This window comes from Phragmites australis, chromosome 13 (genome assembly GCF_958298935.1).
Source record: "Phragmites australis chromosome 13, lpPhrAust1.1, whole genome shotgun sequence".
NCBI lineage: Eukaryota > Viridiplantae > Streptophyta > Magnoliopsida > Poales > Poaceae > Phragmites > Phragmites australis.
Window position 1 is genome coordinate 7,853,888 of NC_084933.1, and position 15,930 is coordinate 7,869,817.

Genomic DNA, 15,930 nt, shown 5'->3' on the forward strand with positions numbered 1-15,930 from the left:
CGCTAACACCACATTGTATCCATGATTTACCGTGTTTACGGACTTACTGCTCTCTAATGGTGCTTCAATTGCAGGTTTTGGTGGAGGTGGAGGCAGCTCCCCTTGGAGGGTCAGTTGCCTCATTTGATCCAGCTGAGTCGAGGCTGCAGGGGCATATTGCTATGGCGCAAGCATCGGTCGCCACTGGTTGGCAAATGTTGTGCTTGGGTTGGGGTTTTCCCATGCTTCGCCTTGCCTGAATTGTGCGACGTGGTGTATGGTTCTTGCTTGATCGAAGGATTGCTTTGCTAAGCTCTCTTTCATGGCCATGACCTGCGGGCACTGCTTGGTCCTGTGGCCAGCTCCTTCACCATGTAACTCGCAGTAAAACGTGGTTGGGTCCTGCAGAACTCATCCACCTCGACCTCCTCGGCCCCTTCCTCTGCTAGTTTTGCCTCCTCGAGTAGCCCCACTCTGACCTTCGCTTTTCGCTTAAGCAGCTTCAAAGGGGCTGGAGTCTATCTGATTGACCTCCTTTTGCCTTGTTGTATAGTCAGATACTTCGCCTTTCCTCACACGTCGCAATCTGTCTTTAGGGTGGTCAATGCCTACCTCCCTGGCCAATGTATTTGTTTTTATTGCTCTTGAGGCTACCATTTCATTTTTCCTCCGAAGATAGCTCGGATCTCGCATATTCTTCCATCTTGTTGAGCAGCTCTTGTACACTCCCTGGCCTTTTTCTTGTAAGCTTTCCTGCTAAGAGTCCCCCTCTGATGCCTTGTATTGCCGCGTCAATGATTGTGTCTTCGCTCATCCCTTTCACTTGACAGTGTATGTGTATGAAGCAACGCATGTAGCTCTGTAATGTTTCTGTTGGCTGTTGCTTTAGTGCGAAGAGGTCGCTCGCGTTGATCTTGTCTGCTCGATTTCCCTGAAAGTTGCTATACAGGGCATTACGCAATTGCTCCCACAAGTAGATGGATCCCAGAGGCAACACAGAGTACCACGATCTTGCTATCCCTTTTACAGCTAACACGAAGGCCTTAGCCAGTGTTGCGCCGTCTCCTCCAGTGAATTCAACTGCGGCTTCGAAACTCATTACGAATTCCCTTGGATTTGACTCTCCATTGAACATTACTACTCTAGGCATCTTGAAGCCCGAGGGCCACGGTTGGTTCTGGAGACCAATGGATAGTAGGGATTCTGGGTCTCCCGCGGATGACCACCGCTGAAGGTCCTGCAGAGGTCGTGCCGTGTCTTTGGGCGGCGTCGCATGGTGAGCTGTTTCGTCCGTACAATGCAGCATATCAATTTCCTCTTGCATTTTCTCCAATGTCTTCCTAGCTTCCTTTGCCCGCCTGCAATATTCCGCAGCTTTTCGGCTTGCTGCCAGGCTATCTAACATGCGCTTTTTCTGTGCAATCTTCCTCTCCAGCTCTTCGGCTTCTAGCCTGGCTGTCCTTTCCACCTGTGTTTCGTCTTCGTCTTCATACTCTGCAAAGTCATCTAGGTCTTCCCACTCTTCGTCTCGCGCCTTCACTCCTTCTTGTGCCGAAGGCTCATAGTGTGTGTAATCGCTTGTTTCCGCGACCCACACCGGTGCCGCATTTTCCTAGACGGTCGCTCTGTGCCTGTCCTCATTACTTCCTAGTGGTGCAACATCAACACCGTAGTGTTGTTCGCGCCCACCTGAAGCTCCTCCGACCGAAGCATTGCTTGACCCTGGTAGCGCCGAAGGGGCTCTTTCGACCGAAGCCCCGGCCGCAGCCGAAGGTTCCAGCAACGCCTTCGATGCACCAGTTTCTTGGGTGGCATGGCTTCGGTCCGTTCGGTCCCTTACAGGTGGTGCCAACTGTTGGAACTGAAGTCCCGAACAAGGAGAACCTTCACTTATAGGGAAAGCCGAAGGGTTTTAGGTGTGACATGTGTTTGGGGTAAATTGTCTCAATGATTTCGCCCGTCTCGGATATAGTATGGCCCTATTTATAGCCCGTACTCAACCACTCCACGTGGGGTTCACAGTTTTTACCCCCTTACCTGCTACAATCTCAGAATATTCAGAGGCATTATAGTACAGTCAAGCATATTTACATAATTACAACTCTGCCCTGGGTAGTTAAGTGGGCCCTGACGTCCAGTCATGGTCTTCTGTTGACCCCAAGATTTCGCCGAAGACTTCTCAGCTATTTGCCAGAGGTTCACCACGGGCTTCGATTCTCCCCTTCGGCACCATGAGTCGATCCTCGGTCCCAGTCCGAAGACATGCCGCTACCTTTGCCCATTCCGATCAGCAAAAATGCCGATGTAGTCTTCGACTTCCGACCGAAGGCCCGTTGTCGCCTTCATCGATGCAGGTAACTAGGACCACGGGCACGCCTCCGGTCTTTGACCAAAAGATCGTCCGGGTCTTCACCCGCACGGATGAAGGACTTGGTTCAACCTCCGGGTTGCGACCGAAGGTACTTCGTGATCTTCGTCTGCACTCCTTGAAATACCCTTGTAATCACCCGAATGCGTAACCTCCAGTAGACTTCGAGTTATGCTATGAAGGGGGAGGTCGAGAGATCATCCCCAACAATTTCATTCATCGGTTCATCGACCGATGTAATATGATCAAAGACAGCTCTGACGAGTTAGTCATCACCGCCTTGAAGCGAGCATCCGGGACACGGATTTGCTCAGGAAGATGGCTATTCGGAAGATTCACGAAGTCAAAGAGCTCTTCGAGTTGGCCAACAAGTGTGCAAAGTGAGCGGAAGCCTAGGTATGCACCAAAAATCCTTGATCTGGCAAGGATAAGTCCGAGTCCTCGAAGAACAGGGGGAAGAAGAATAAACTCAGTGACAAACGCAAGGGTCCAGATATGGCCATAGCTGTGGTCGACAGGAGTAAGTCGCGTAACACTGGGGACAACAAAGGCCTGAGTTGAGGTGGTGGGAAGTGAGTCCCATACATATGAATGCCATATCATCAAAAAGAATGTCGATGAAAAGCTCAAGGTCATTGTTTCTAAGCATAACAGGAAATAGGCCAAGCTAAACATTGATGGTGACAAGCCCAAATTGTACAAGATCGACCAAAGTCTAGCACACATCTTCAAAGGATCCACTGCATATGCATCTAAAAGGCAGTACAAGATGGTCGAAGGAGAGGTCAATTTGGCTCTGACTGGGCCTATTCGATACCTCAAGTGGTCGTAGGTTCCGATCACATTCAATCAAGTTGACCACCCAGCCGCAGTTCCACACCTTGGTCGATATCCGGTTGTGGTCTAAGTGACTATCCTCAACATCAGAGTCTCCCAAACTTTGGTCGATAGGGGTAGTTCACTTAACCTCATCTTCACCATGACCCTAGAAAAGATGAGAGTTCAGAGGTCAGAGTTTAAGGCGAGAGTCGAGCCTTTCCATGAAATAACCCCAAACTCATCGACCATGCCCTTGGGCTAGAATCAGTTGCCGGTTACGTTTGGCACACCTAAAAACTTCCAGGAAGAGAAGCTTACCTTCGATGTCGTAGACTTTGAGATGGCGTAGAATGTGATCCTGGGATGCCCAATGCTGGGCAAGTTCATGGCCATGGTACATTATGCATACCAGTCGCTCAAGATCTCGGGTCCCAAAGGGGTCATAATTGTCAGGGGAGACCAACGTACGGTGGTCAAATGTGACAAGTAGAGCGTGGGTTGAGATCAAGGACTCCAAGCTTATAAGTCCTGTTGACACCTGGAAAACACGAATACGTGGTGGAACCGACGTATCTGTCTCTGACATCATATCCGATACGAATACGGCGTGGATACGGCCCCAATACGTATCCTTGGAGTATCGGAAATTAAATAAATAAATATATTTTGGATACCTGGGTGATACGTAGTCATTACGCGAGTGATACGGACCGGCCCAAGATGGCATCTGATTCCATGACCTAATCGGCTAATCCATAGCCGTCTCTCGAACTCTATCTCTCGTCAATCAGAAGCAACGCGCCGGCGACCGCATCCAACATCACCACTCCACCAGAAGCAACACACCGGCGCGTCACCGCTCGGCCGCGATCCGTGACTACCTGCCGGCAGAGAACGGCGAGGATCTGTAGCGGGCAAGGACCGACGAGGCGGCGACCTCCTGCTCCTGCAGCGATGACATGGTCGGTGAGGATCTGTAGTGACCGGCGAGGATCTGCTCCTGTAGCGACGACACAGTCGACAACATGGACGCGAGCACCTAGCAGCCGAGCAGCGCGCACCGAGCAGCCGAGCAGCGCACACCAAGCAGCCAAGCAGCAAGCACCCGATTCACTGGTTAGCACTTATATTTTGGTTAGCACTTATTTTCCCCTTTTGACTGTTTAGACCAGTATAGGTAGCAGGAGGTATGCTACTCAAATATCTTTAAATTCAGACCAGTATAGATTAGCACATTATACTCAATTTTTCTCTTTAAATTTAGATGGCAACTTCTAGTAGTGGTGGTGGTGCAACCTCAAGTGCTCGATCCATCAGTGACCTCAAGGCTCCACTGTGGGATCATGTCACAATTTTAGAGAAACTAGCTGCAGGTGGAGGCACTGCTAGATGGAGATGCAATTATTGTTCAATTGAAAAAATTTGTAGCTACACTAGAGTGGAAGCTCACTTGCTGAAAAAGTCCAACAAGGGAATCAGTATGTGTTCGAAGGTGATAATAGATGAGCTTAGCCAAATGAGGAGAGAAGTTGCAGCTGCTAAAGAACAATTAGAAAGATCAAAACAAAGAACTGTGTCCTTGCCTACTTCTTCATCCAATAGCAATAAGAAAAAGCGGAGTGGACCTCCTTCTGCACTAGAGAAAGCTTGGAAAATGGACCAGCGCAAGCACATGGATGCTTTAATTGCAAGAGCATTTTATTCAGGAGGTATGCAATTGCAATGCAACACATATTCATTGTTCAACTACAGCTGCAATTTTTCAAGACCATTGCTTGTTCTAATTCTATTTTTTTTTGTAGGGATCTGTTTCAATTTTGCAAGAAATCCAAACATTCAAGAAGCATTTACCTATGCTTGCAGCAATGACTTGAAGGGTTATAAAATGCCGGGGTACAACAAGTTAAGGATTACCCTTCTCAAACAAGAAAGGGCTCACATTGACACATTATTGGAGAGTACAAAGAGCACATGGAGTGAGAAGGGAGTGACAATTTATGCTAATGGCTGGTCAGATCCACAGAGGTGGTCACTCATTAATTATGTTGCAATTTCTGGGAAAGTAGCTATGTTCTTTGTCATACCTGGTTTTAACGGACAAAATCAGATGCAGCTTATGTGTGCCCAGGATGTTCAACACACATAAGGACGTGAAGTAACAAAAGCAATACTTTTATTAAATATACGTTAAACTCTTACAGCAATTGACATTTATTATCTTCTATGAAGATATCTGCAGCGGAACAGAAGCACTAGTGCCCAACAACACCGCAGGCAACCGACCGGGAGACACGCGCCTAGAACGTCACAACCTCGTCTTGATAATCTTCAACATCTTCACTCACTGAGCAGCAACACACATGTCGCATGGTGTAGGGAAAATAGCAAGTGTGAGCACATGACGTGCTTAGCAAGTGTGGGAAAAATAATGATATGCAGGCTTATATCAAGAGTAGGCTAACAAATGGTATTTTTGCATAAATGCAAGTAATGAAAACATATTTAGACTCAAAAGCATTAAACAATTATTAAGTGAATGTAACCCATACAGTTCAACACGCAGCATACAAGGCTCCCCACCTTGCATACCATAACCATCTAGTACTCTCTGTACTATAACCAAAACCACAACCATCTAGTACTCCCTGTACCAGAACCATAACCACAACCATCTAGTACTTCCTGTACTAGAACCATAATCACAACCAAACTCATAACCACAACCATCTAGTACTTCCTGTACTAGAACCATAATCACAACCAAACTCATAACCACAACCATCTAATCATGTGAGGATCCAAGTCTCTCATGACCGTGAGCATGGCTGATATATCAGATTTTACACTCTGCAGAGGTTGTACAACTTTCCCACGGGTCGTGATTTCATCACCTGCAAGCAGATGACTAAAGTCTCCATGTTGCAATGCCGGCCAAGCACTATACACACGCCAGTGGTGTGTTGCTAGGAGATCACTACGAAGCCTTTACAAAGAATCCTCCCAGTATGTGTCACCAACACTCCAGGTTTCACCGCTAGATGCTACCACCTGGAAGCCTCCTCTTGTGCCATGTGGTTTCTGAGAATTACCTTCCCTCATCCACGCCTCCCATCTAGCCCACACAACACTGGAAGAACCCTAATTAATCCGCTAAGCCTTGCCATATCAGTCTCGTGTTTGTACGGAACTTCTTGGGTTGTCGCTCCACAAACCGGTCCTTACTTAGGTTACTTGAGCAAACAGTAAACCAACATCATAATCATGACAACCATCAAAACCACTTTGCTCAAAGCCTAAGGTTCCATGTTGCTAGACCATTAACCAGTTAACCACTATTGTTGCATATGTTCGTTAGTTAAGTATATGACACCTCCCAATATCCCAAAAGCATGGATAAGCAATCTACTCAACAAAGACATCTAACCATAAATCATCTAGGTTCCAAGGGATGATAAGGGAAAATTTAGGGAAAATCCTAACATAGGTGACTACCCATCATATTGACTCTGCATGCAATTTTGTAAAACAAAACATTTAAAAACATAGGTTCAATATGATCAAGGACACTTGCCTTTTACCCAATGGTACTCAGTGTTGTCGAAATCTTGGTCTTGAAGTCCCTCGAACTGCTCCGAAACGTTATCGACTAATCGCGAGAACTACCGACAAACAACACAAACCAAATACTAAGAACAACATACCAAACATCATCAAAACACTTTAAAAACACTATGGTTGGATAGGGATGATTTTAGAAATATTTAGATGTAAGAATCGTCTAAATCGGAGTTAAGATGAAAAGAGAACAACTTTCGAGAGATGGATTAGACTGAAAAGAAAATACTGATTTTTCGGAACTATCTTCCTATGGGAAAGGCTTTATTGCACAATCACTGTGTCAGGCTTGACAATATTATTGCGCAGGATTCAAGAAGTGTAGGGCAGACCAGACTTCACTGACTAGGCTAAGGAGAATGATGGGGCGCTAACTTGTCATGTTATGCAGGTACCATCTTGGATTAAAGAAGGATACACTGAGATCTAGTATCAACCACCTATGATGGATCAAAAAGGCCAAAAGTTGCGCTTCTAGGTTAAGGATACTATGTAGCGGTGGTGATTCGGGTTTCGTCGAAGATGGCGATCGGGCATGTGGCCACAGGCATCGATGTCGGCTTCAGTGGTGTTTCAGTGAAACGAGGGAAGCATGGCCTAGAACGCGGAAAGAATAACTCAGCAATATGGTTGGTTTTGGAAGGGGTCATCCGAGGTAGCGGCAAAACAGCGATGACTGCTTCTAGGTTTGGTGGTGACTGCGAACAGATGCAGGAACAAAGACGCTCACGTTTTAGGAGATTGGCTATGAAATTTGTGAAACTGTTTGAACAAAGATGTTCATATATCCTGGGAACACAATTTTATGGCACAGTTTTGGGTAGATCATCCACTGAGAGGAAGAACGATCAGCAGAGATGAGACGGGTGATGGCTGCGATGTGCTGTGGTTGGCAATGGCGTCCTGGTCGTGTCGCTGCACAAACGGGGATGGGCTCCTAGGGTCACGTAGAAGACTCGATGGGACACGTCGTGACGTGGTTGGTGCATCCATGCGGCTTATGGATTGACGGGGAACACGAATGCAAATCCGGTGCGCGCACAGAATGCGTCTAGAAACCGGACAACGGGTATGTCGACCTTGATTTTGATAGTTTGGCTACTCTAATGGTTGACCTGGTTGGTGAGAGCATGGGGAACATCATGGGACATGTACCGGTGAAAGGGCTTAGTGATTTGACCTCTAGTTGGTCGGGAACATCGATGCCAATTGGCTACAGCGCGGCTGTCCCGCGGCTGTCCATGACTGCGACGACCGTGGTGGCATAGATCGGGCTTTGGCCGGGGCTAGGGCTTGGTTAGGGACTTATTATGATGCTAAATTGTATTACTCGAAAATATCTACAACTTTCGTAGTAATTGGAACTTCTGAAAACTCCATCTTGATTTCCAAAAATGCACTACAAGATAAACTATTTGAACTCGGACTTATCTACACAGCACTGATTTCGGGGGCCATAACTCCTAGTTCCATTATCCAAAAGAGGACTTCATAGGTTCAAATCGAAGCCCTCCACTGGACCTACAACTTTGGTATTTTCAAGATTTGCATTTGAGACCGTTTTGAACTCTGAAACTTCATGAGAAGATGAGGCTGTCCAGTACTCCGCGAAAATTTGCAAATTTCATGGATCCTTTGTTGGGCCATCTAGAAGACTTAGCTAAGGGTTTGGACTTGAGCAAGATTGAGCCCAAAGACACTTTAGGTATATCTAGGGTTTAGAAAAGAAACTTCTTGCAGAGAAATTTGAATATGGTTCGAATTTGAATTGAGCTTGGACTGAATTTAAGAGAAACAAAAAAGATGAGATTGAACAAAAATAGGAGTAGATAAGGAATTTGAATTTGGATTTGGATATAATTTGAGAAAGAGGAGAGATTGATTTTAAATAAGAATTTGGATAACATTTGAATTGATTTGGAGAACGATCAGGTATAATCAAGGATTGAATAGATGATGAATTCAAAGATTTCGAATTCCAACAATTAAGATCGATATTCACTACTGAGTTTTGTAAAAACCTTGTCAAAATCTTTTTCACTCAAAACACCAAAGAGAAAGAAAAGAAAAAGAACTCTAATGCATTTATCTGGATCTTAAACAAAACTTAGCATGTAATGCAAAAGAAATAATAACCTATATTGATTGATTGATTGAGAAAATAGGTTTTAAACCTATAATAGTGGTGAAGCTATTCAATAATCTTGAAAAATTTTAGAAATTTGAGAAATCTGAAAATCAGGGTGTTACATTCTTGAAGGCTGATAATTGTGAAGGCGATGTGAAGACAAAAGAATACATTGCTGCCAAGCTGAGGTCTGTAATTGAAGAAGTTGGTCGACACAATGTGGTACAAGTCATCACCGACAATGCTGCAAATTGCAAAGGTCCGGGCCTGCTTGTGCAAGCTGAATATAATACCCTATTTTGGACACCATGTGTTGTACACACACTCAATCTTGCTTTGAAGAATATTTGTGAGCCTAAACAGGCGAAAAATGATGAAGAGGCTTTTGTTTGGAGCACACTTGAATTTATAACAAATGTTAAAACTGAAGCTCAAATGATCAAGAATTTTATCATGAACCATGGCATGCGACTTTCAATTTTTAATGAGTTTAGCCATTTGAAGTTACTTGCTATTGCTGAAACAAGATTTGCCTCAGTTATGTGTATGTTACAACGGTTTATGGAGGTAAAGAGGCCTCTTCAAAGCATGGTAATTAGTGAGCAATGGGATCACTACAAAGATGATGCTCAAATTGCTGCTCATGTCAAAGAGAAGATACTTAGTGATGTGTGGTGGGGTAATGTGGAGTTCATTCTCAAATTTACTCAACCTATCTATGATATGATATGTGTTGCAGACACCGACACACCATGTCTTCATCTGATTTATGAGATGTGGGATTCAATGATTGAGAAAGTGAAGAAAGAGATATATCTATGGGAAGGGAATGAACAAAGTGAGGAATCTAATTTGTTCTCAGTTATTTATAAGATATTGATTGATAGATGGACAAAAGGCAATAATCCACTTCATTGTTTGGCTCATTCACTTAATCCAAGGTTATCTACCTATCATTACACTTTTCTTGCTGTCTTGCACTCTTGCTTATGTTCATATATTTTTTCAAGGCTCAAGCTATACAACTTTTAACCTTTTGCTTGATACTAACATTGTAGATATTATAGCAAAAATTGGCTTGATGGAGGTGTTGGCCATGTACCCCCACACAAGGATATTCAGGTATCAAAAATGAGGATGGATTGCTTCAAGAAGTTCTTTCCCATACAAGAAGAATTAACAAAAGTGAAAGAAGAATACGCAAGATTCTCAACTTGTTCCGAGGAATTCAATGATCATGATTCAATTCGTGATAGATGGCTTTGTGATCCAATGACTTGGTGGTCAAATCATGGACAATATATTCCTCTATTACAGAGTTTGGCCATTAGATTGATTAGCCAACCAGGCTCATCTTCTTGCTGTGAGAGGAATTGGAGTACTTATAGCTTCATCCATAGTGTCAAAAGAAATGCCTTAACTCCATGGATAATATATTCCTCTATTACAGAGTTTGGCAATTAGATTGATTAGCCAACCAGCCTCATCTTCTTGCTGTGAGAGGAATTGGAGTACTTATAGCTTCATCCATAGTGTCAAAAGAAATGCCTTAACTCCAGAGCGTGCTGAAGATTTGGTCCATGTGCACTCAAATCTGAGACATCTCTCTAGAAGAACAGATGCATACAAGAAAGGAGAATCAAGGATGTGGGATGTGGGAGGAGATTCTTTTGACTCTCTGATATGACCACGCCATCAAGCAACATGTTACAACCTCCAATTTAAGCTACACCAACTCAAGTACCACCTACATCGACACCAGCCCAAGTCTTTGATGGACCGATTACACGTAGTCGAGCAAAGAAGCTACAACAAGAGGTGAACGCGCTACTTTATGAAGTTCATCTTAATATTAATGAGAAGTATATACTGCCTAAGTCGTGCACGTTGCTATTGCTCAGGTTCACCAAGGAGGATGGCAAGAACACACAAGGCGATGACTACAGAGAAGAACCACACTCGAACCAGGCTAGTCCTGCAGAACAGTAAGAAAGAAACATTCATAACTTTTGATTTCCAAAGGCTATGAAGGTGAATGAGCACATTTTGGAAAGCTTATTAAGTCTAGTTTTCAATTCCACCAGGGCTGAGTACTTTGGAATTTCCAATGCTGAGTTTCGACTGGATTAGTGAAGACTGGTCAGAAAGTCAACAGTCATCCTGATGTTCAAGTTCCCGCGTAAAACTGTACCACTCTAGAAAGTTTTGTGGTGCATTCTGCACATGGTGTGAAAGCTTATCAAGTTAGCTTTCCAACGCAACCAACAGAACATCATTTGGACTTTCCAAGATGGAGTTATTGCCAAAACACTGAAGACTGCGCAGAAGACCAACAGCCACGCGGGAACTACTCAGAGACTCTTTTCGTGGAAGCCTATTCACATAGTCTATCTTTTTATTTTCTTTTCGTGTTTATACCTATCTAGGAGGGCTGTTTCTAGTATAAATATCTCATTGCTTCATAGCAAACGCAGACTTTTTGATAATCGAAATACAAAACCCCTTTATTCAGCTGTGTGCTAACAAATATTGAGAGTGATCTCTACCTCTTTGCTCTTGTGATTTCCTTCGCGGGATTACAGAAGCGGTGGCTTCATCCGCTCCCAATTGGTGCTCCTACTCCCTTCAAGGTTCGCCTTGATTGATTGTAGGCTGTGTTGGTTGGTTCTTTGAGAGTGTGGTTGGGCGAATCCTTGATTCAGGTTGCCGGTTAAAGACGGTGGTTGGCTTCGAGTTTTATTTGCCAGGTTGCACTAGTTATCGCTGCTTGCAGCAAGTTATCTTGGCTTCTTTGAAGCTAGTTATCTGGTGATTGATCCTACGATCGTGAAGATCGGGATATCGTGACGTATCATCTGGTATCAGAGCTTTCGTTCCCACGGTAGGATTCTTTACCCTTAGCTACATATATTTTTGTTTCGTCCTATCCACCCAAAAAAAAAGCCTGAAAAAAAAAAATTTGGCCATAGCCCTTTGTTTCAATCTGTTATTTTAGTGAGTTTTGTTAAGTTTCAGTCTATTAGAGTCTTTGTTTTAATTGCTGATCATATCATCCTTTGCGTATCCTTTGAGCCTCTTTCATATATCTGAAAATCCCTACAAAAAAAAAATCTATAGCCAACATCATCCTTCGTGTAAACTTTAATCCTATCAAGTTATAGCTTTTGGTTGTGTTTTGTTCTATCATAAAGTGTGCAAGTGTTATAGCTGATCCTTGTGTTTAGTTCTATAAAAAAAAAAGTGTGTCAAAAAAAAAGAGAAGAAAGAAAAGTTGCAAAAAAAAAAGAAAGAGTTGAGAAAGATTGTGAAAGAATAGTTGAAGATCAGTTTGTTTATGTGCACGTGCTGAAAGTTTATCATATCAAGTTGTGCAACCAGTTGGCTATTCGTGTTTGGTGCAAAATTTTGGTTGGGTTTGATCACAACACTTGCATCCCAATCATATTCCTTGTTTGCATCAACTCTGAAATTTCTTTGCGCGTGAGTGTGATCCATTTATATCTTTCATATCTTGTGGTCAGCACTAGGCAAAGTACTTCTAGTTTGGATTATTATTTAACTTTACAACAACTAGAATTCAGATTGCATTCCTTGTGTATCACTTCCCACCAAGCTCCACATACAAGCCATCGTAATCGGTACTCTGGTCTTGTATTCGCCTAACCATCACTTTATTTTACCACCACATGTTGTTTTTCCTCTAACCCGCAGGGACTTCATAAGAGCTTCGGTTGGTAAGAGAGGTGAGGTTGTGAGAGCTACCAAATTTTTATAATTCCACAAATACCTATTGTCCGTGTTTAGCTAACTTTACAGGAAGATGGGTGGAATTGAGGTAGAAGATTGTGTTACTATGGCACAATTTAATGAACTAAAGCAAAGCATTGAAGATAAGCAAGATAGGTTGACACAAGATCTTCAGGCCCTTATGGCTGAAATCAGAGTACGTCGCCAACCTCATGATGGTGCAAGCAACCATGGTGAAGATGGGGAAGAAAGTGAAGGAGGAGCTGCTGCTAGAAGAGCAAGAGAACATGAAAGAAGGAACCGAGGTGCTGCACATGGTAGAGGAAGAGGACGAGGTCGAAGAAATGATGACAATGATGAATCTGAAGATGTGGATGATGATAACCATTCACAATATCATTTTGGTCGTCGACGTCATAGAGGAGGCAACCATGAGGAGAGGTTCGGAAAGCTGAAATTTACCATGCCAAAATTTGATGGTGGGTCTGATCCTGAAGCTTATTTCACTTGGGAGTTGAAAGTGGACAAGATCTTTCGCCTGCATAATTATTCAGAGGAGAAGAAATTAGCAATGGCATCTCTTGAGTTTGATGGATATGCTCTGATATGGTGGGAACAACTTCTCCGTGATCGTGAAGAAGATGGAGAAAATCCTATTGCTACTTGGGATGAGATGAAGCGAGAAATGAGAATTCGTTTTGTGCCGAAGCACTTTCGGCGTGATCTTTTTGATAAATTGCAGAATCTGAAGCAAGGAAGTTTCTCTGTTGAAGAGTATTATAAAGAGATGGAGAAGGCTATGATTAGAGCCAATGTGTATGAAGATGAAGAGCAAACTATTGCACATTTTATGGCTGGTCTACATCGCAATATTCAGCGCATTGTTGAGTTTCAGCCATACCGTCATCTTATTGATTTGGTACATCAAGCAACCAAAGCTGAACGCCAACTGCAGCAAGATGCTAAGAATAGCAAGTCCTTGTTATATGGCACGAAGACTATGTCAGGAGGAAGCAAGTCAATATCAAGGTTTGCTGCTGCACCCTCATCGGTGAAAAACTCAAGTGGAGGCTTACGTTCTAATGTTCAAGGTGTTTTTAGTGGGAAGAACACTGCTGCCCCAAGCATGAGTTCTAAACCTGCAGCATCCACCTCTACTTCAGTAGGTTCTACAGCCAAGAGTAGTGGGATTCAGTGCTTCAAGTGTGGAGGCCGTGGGCACGTAATTAAGGAGTGTCCAAATAATCGTGTGATCATTGTGAATGATAATGGAGAATTTGAATCAGCTAGTGAAGAGGAAGTTGAGGAAGAGTATGTTGATGAAGCCCATGAAGAAGAGGAACATACCAGGTGTGAATTTGAGCAAGGCACTGTTCTTGTGGTGGCTCAAATCTTGAGTGTTCAGATGAAGGAAGCTGAAATTGGACAGCGACATAATCTTTTTCAAACCAGAGCTAAAGTGCAAGATAAAGTAGTCAAGGTGATCATTGATGGCGGGAGCTGCCATAATCTTGCTAGTCGTGAGATGGTTGACAAGCTTGGTTTGAAACTACAGCGGCATCCTCATCCATACCATGTCCAATGGTTGAATGATTCAGGAGATATCAAGATTGGATATAAAGTAAAAGTTCCATTCAAAATTGGTGAATATGTTGACACAGTGGAGTGTGATGTGGCACCCATGTGTGTGTGCCACATACTGCTTGGAAGACCTTGGCAATATGATCGATATACTCAGCATTGTGGGAGAACAAATCAGTACACACTAGATTTGAAAGGGAAGAAGTTTGTACTCAAGCCTATGACACCTCAACAAATCATGGCTGAGCACTTACAAAAGAAATCTGAAATTAGTCCAGCAAGTAAAGGAGGAGAAGAGCAAAAGAAATTGAGTGCCATCCCTAATTCGGTGAGTGAGTGCCACAAGCCAAATTTGAGGGATAAAAAGAAAGGAGAGGGAGAGCATCTAGTTATGCTAGCCACAAAATCTGAGCTGAGAGAAGTGAGGAACAACCCAGATCAAGTGCTCTTTGTACTTGTGTGCAAAGACATTCTAATTTCACCTAACGATATCACCTCTCTTCCGAGTGTTGTGTCTCATCTTTTGCAGGACTATGAAGATGTTTTTCCAAAAGAAACACCGGCTGGACTACCTCCAATTCGTGGGATTGAGCATCAAATCGATCTCATTCCAGGGGCTGCACTCCCTAACCGTCCACCATACCGAACCAATCCTGAAGAAACGAAGGAGATACAAAGGCAAGTACAAGAACTTCTTGATAAAGGTTTTGTTCGAGAAAGCTTAAGTCCTTGTGCTGTTCCCGTGATATTAGTACCTAAAAGGGATGGTTCTTGGAGGATGTGTGTTGACTGTAGAGCTATAAATAATATCACTGTTCGCTATCGTCATCTTATTCCACGGTTAGATGATATGCTTGATGAATTGAGTGGTTCCATAATATTTACTAAAATTGATTTGAGAAGTGGTTACCATCAAATAAGAATGAAAACTGGAGACGAATGGAAAACTGCATTTAAAACTAAATTTGGGCTGTATGAATGGTTTAGTTATGCCATTTGGTTTGACTAATGCTCCTAGTACTTTCATGAGATTAATGAACCATGTCCTGAGAGCTTTCATTGGAAAATTTGTTGTTGTCTACTTTGATGATATCCTAATCTACAGCAAGTCTTTTGAAGAGCGTGTGAATCACTTTCGCCAAGTCTTGGATGAGCTTAGAAAGGAGAAATTATTTGCTAATCTTGAGAAGTGCAGTTTTTGAATAGACCATGTTGTGTTTCTTGGCTTTGTTGTTTCAGGAAAAGGAATACAAGTGGATGAATCAAAGGTGAAAGCCATCAAGGATTGGCCAACTCCTACGAATGTAAGTCAAGTATGAAGTTTTCATGGCCTTGCTGGTTTCTATAGGAGATTTGTGAGAGAATTCAGTACCATAGCTGCTCCTTTGAATGAATTAACAAAGAAAAGGGTTGATTTTAAGTGGGAGAACTCACAGGAAAATGCTTTTCAAGAATTAAAGAAACGTTTGACTGAAGCACCGTTACTTGTTCTTCCTGATTTCACAAAAACTTTTGAAGTAGAATGTGATGCTAGTGGGATTGGCATAGGAGGAGTTTTAATGCAACAAGGAAAACCAGTAGCATATTTTAGTGAAAAACTGGGAGGTGCTCAATTGAATTATTCTGTATATGACAAAGAATTGTATGCTTTGGTGCGTGTGCTTGAAACATGGCAACACTACTTATGGCCAAA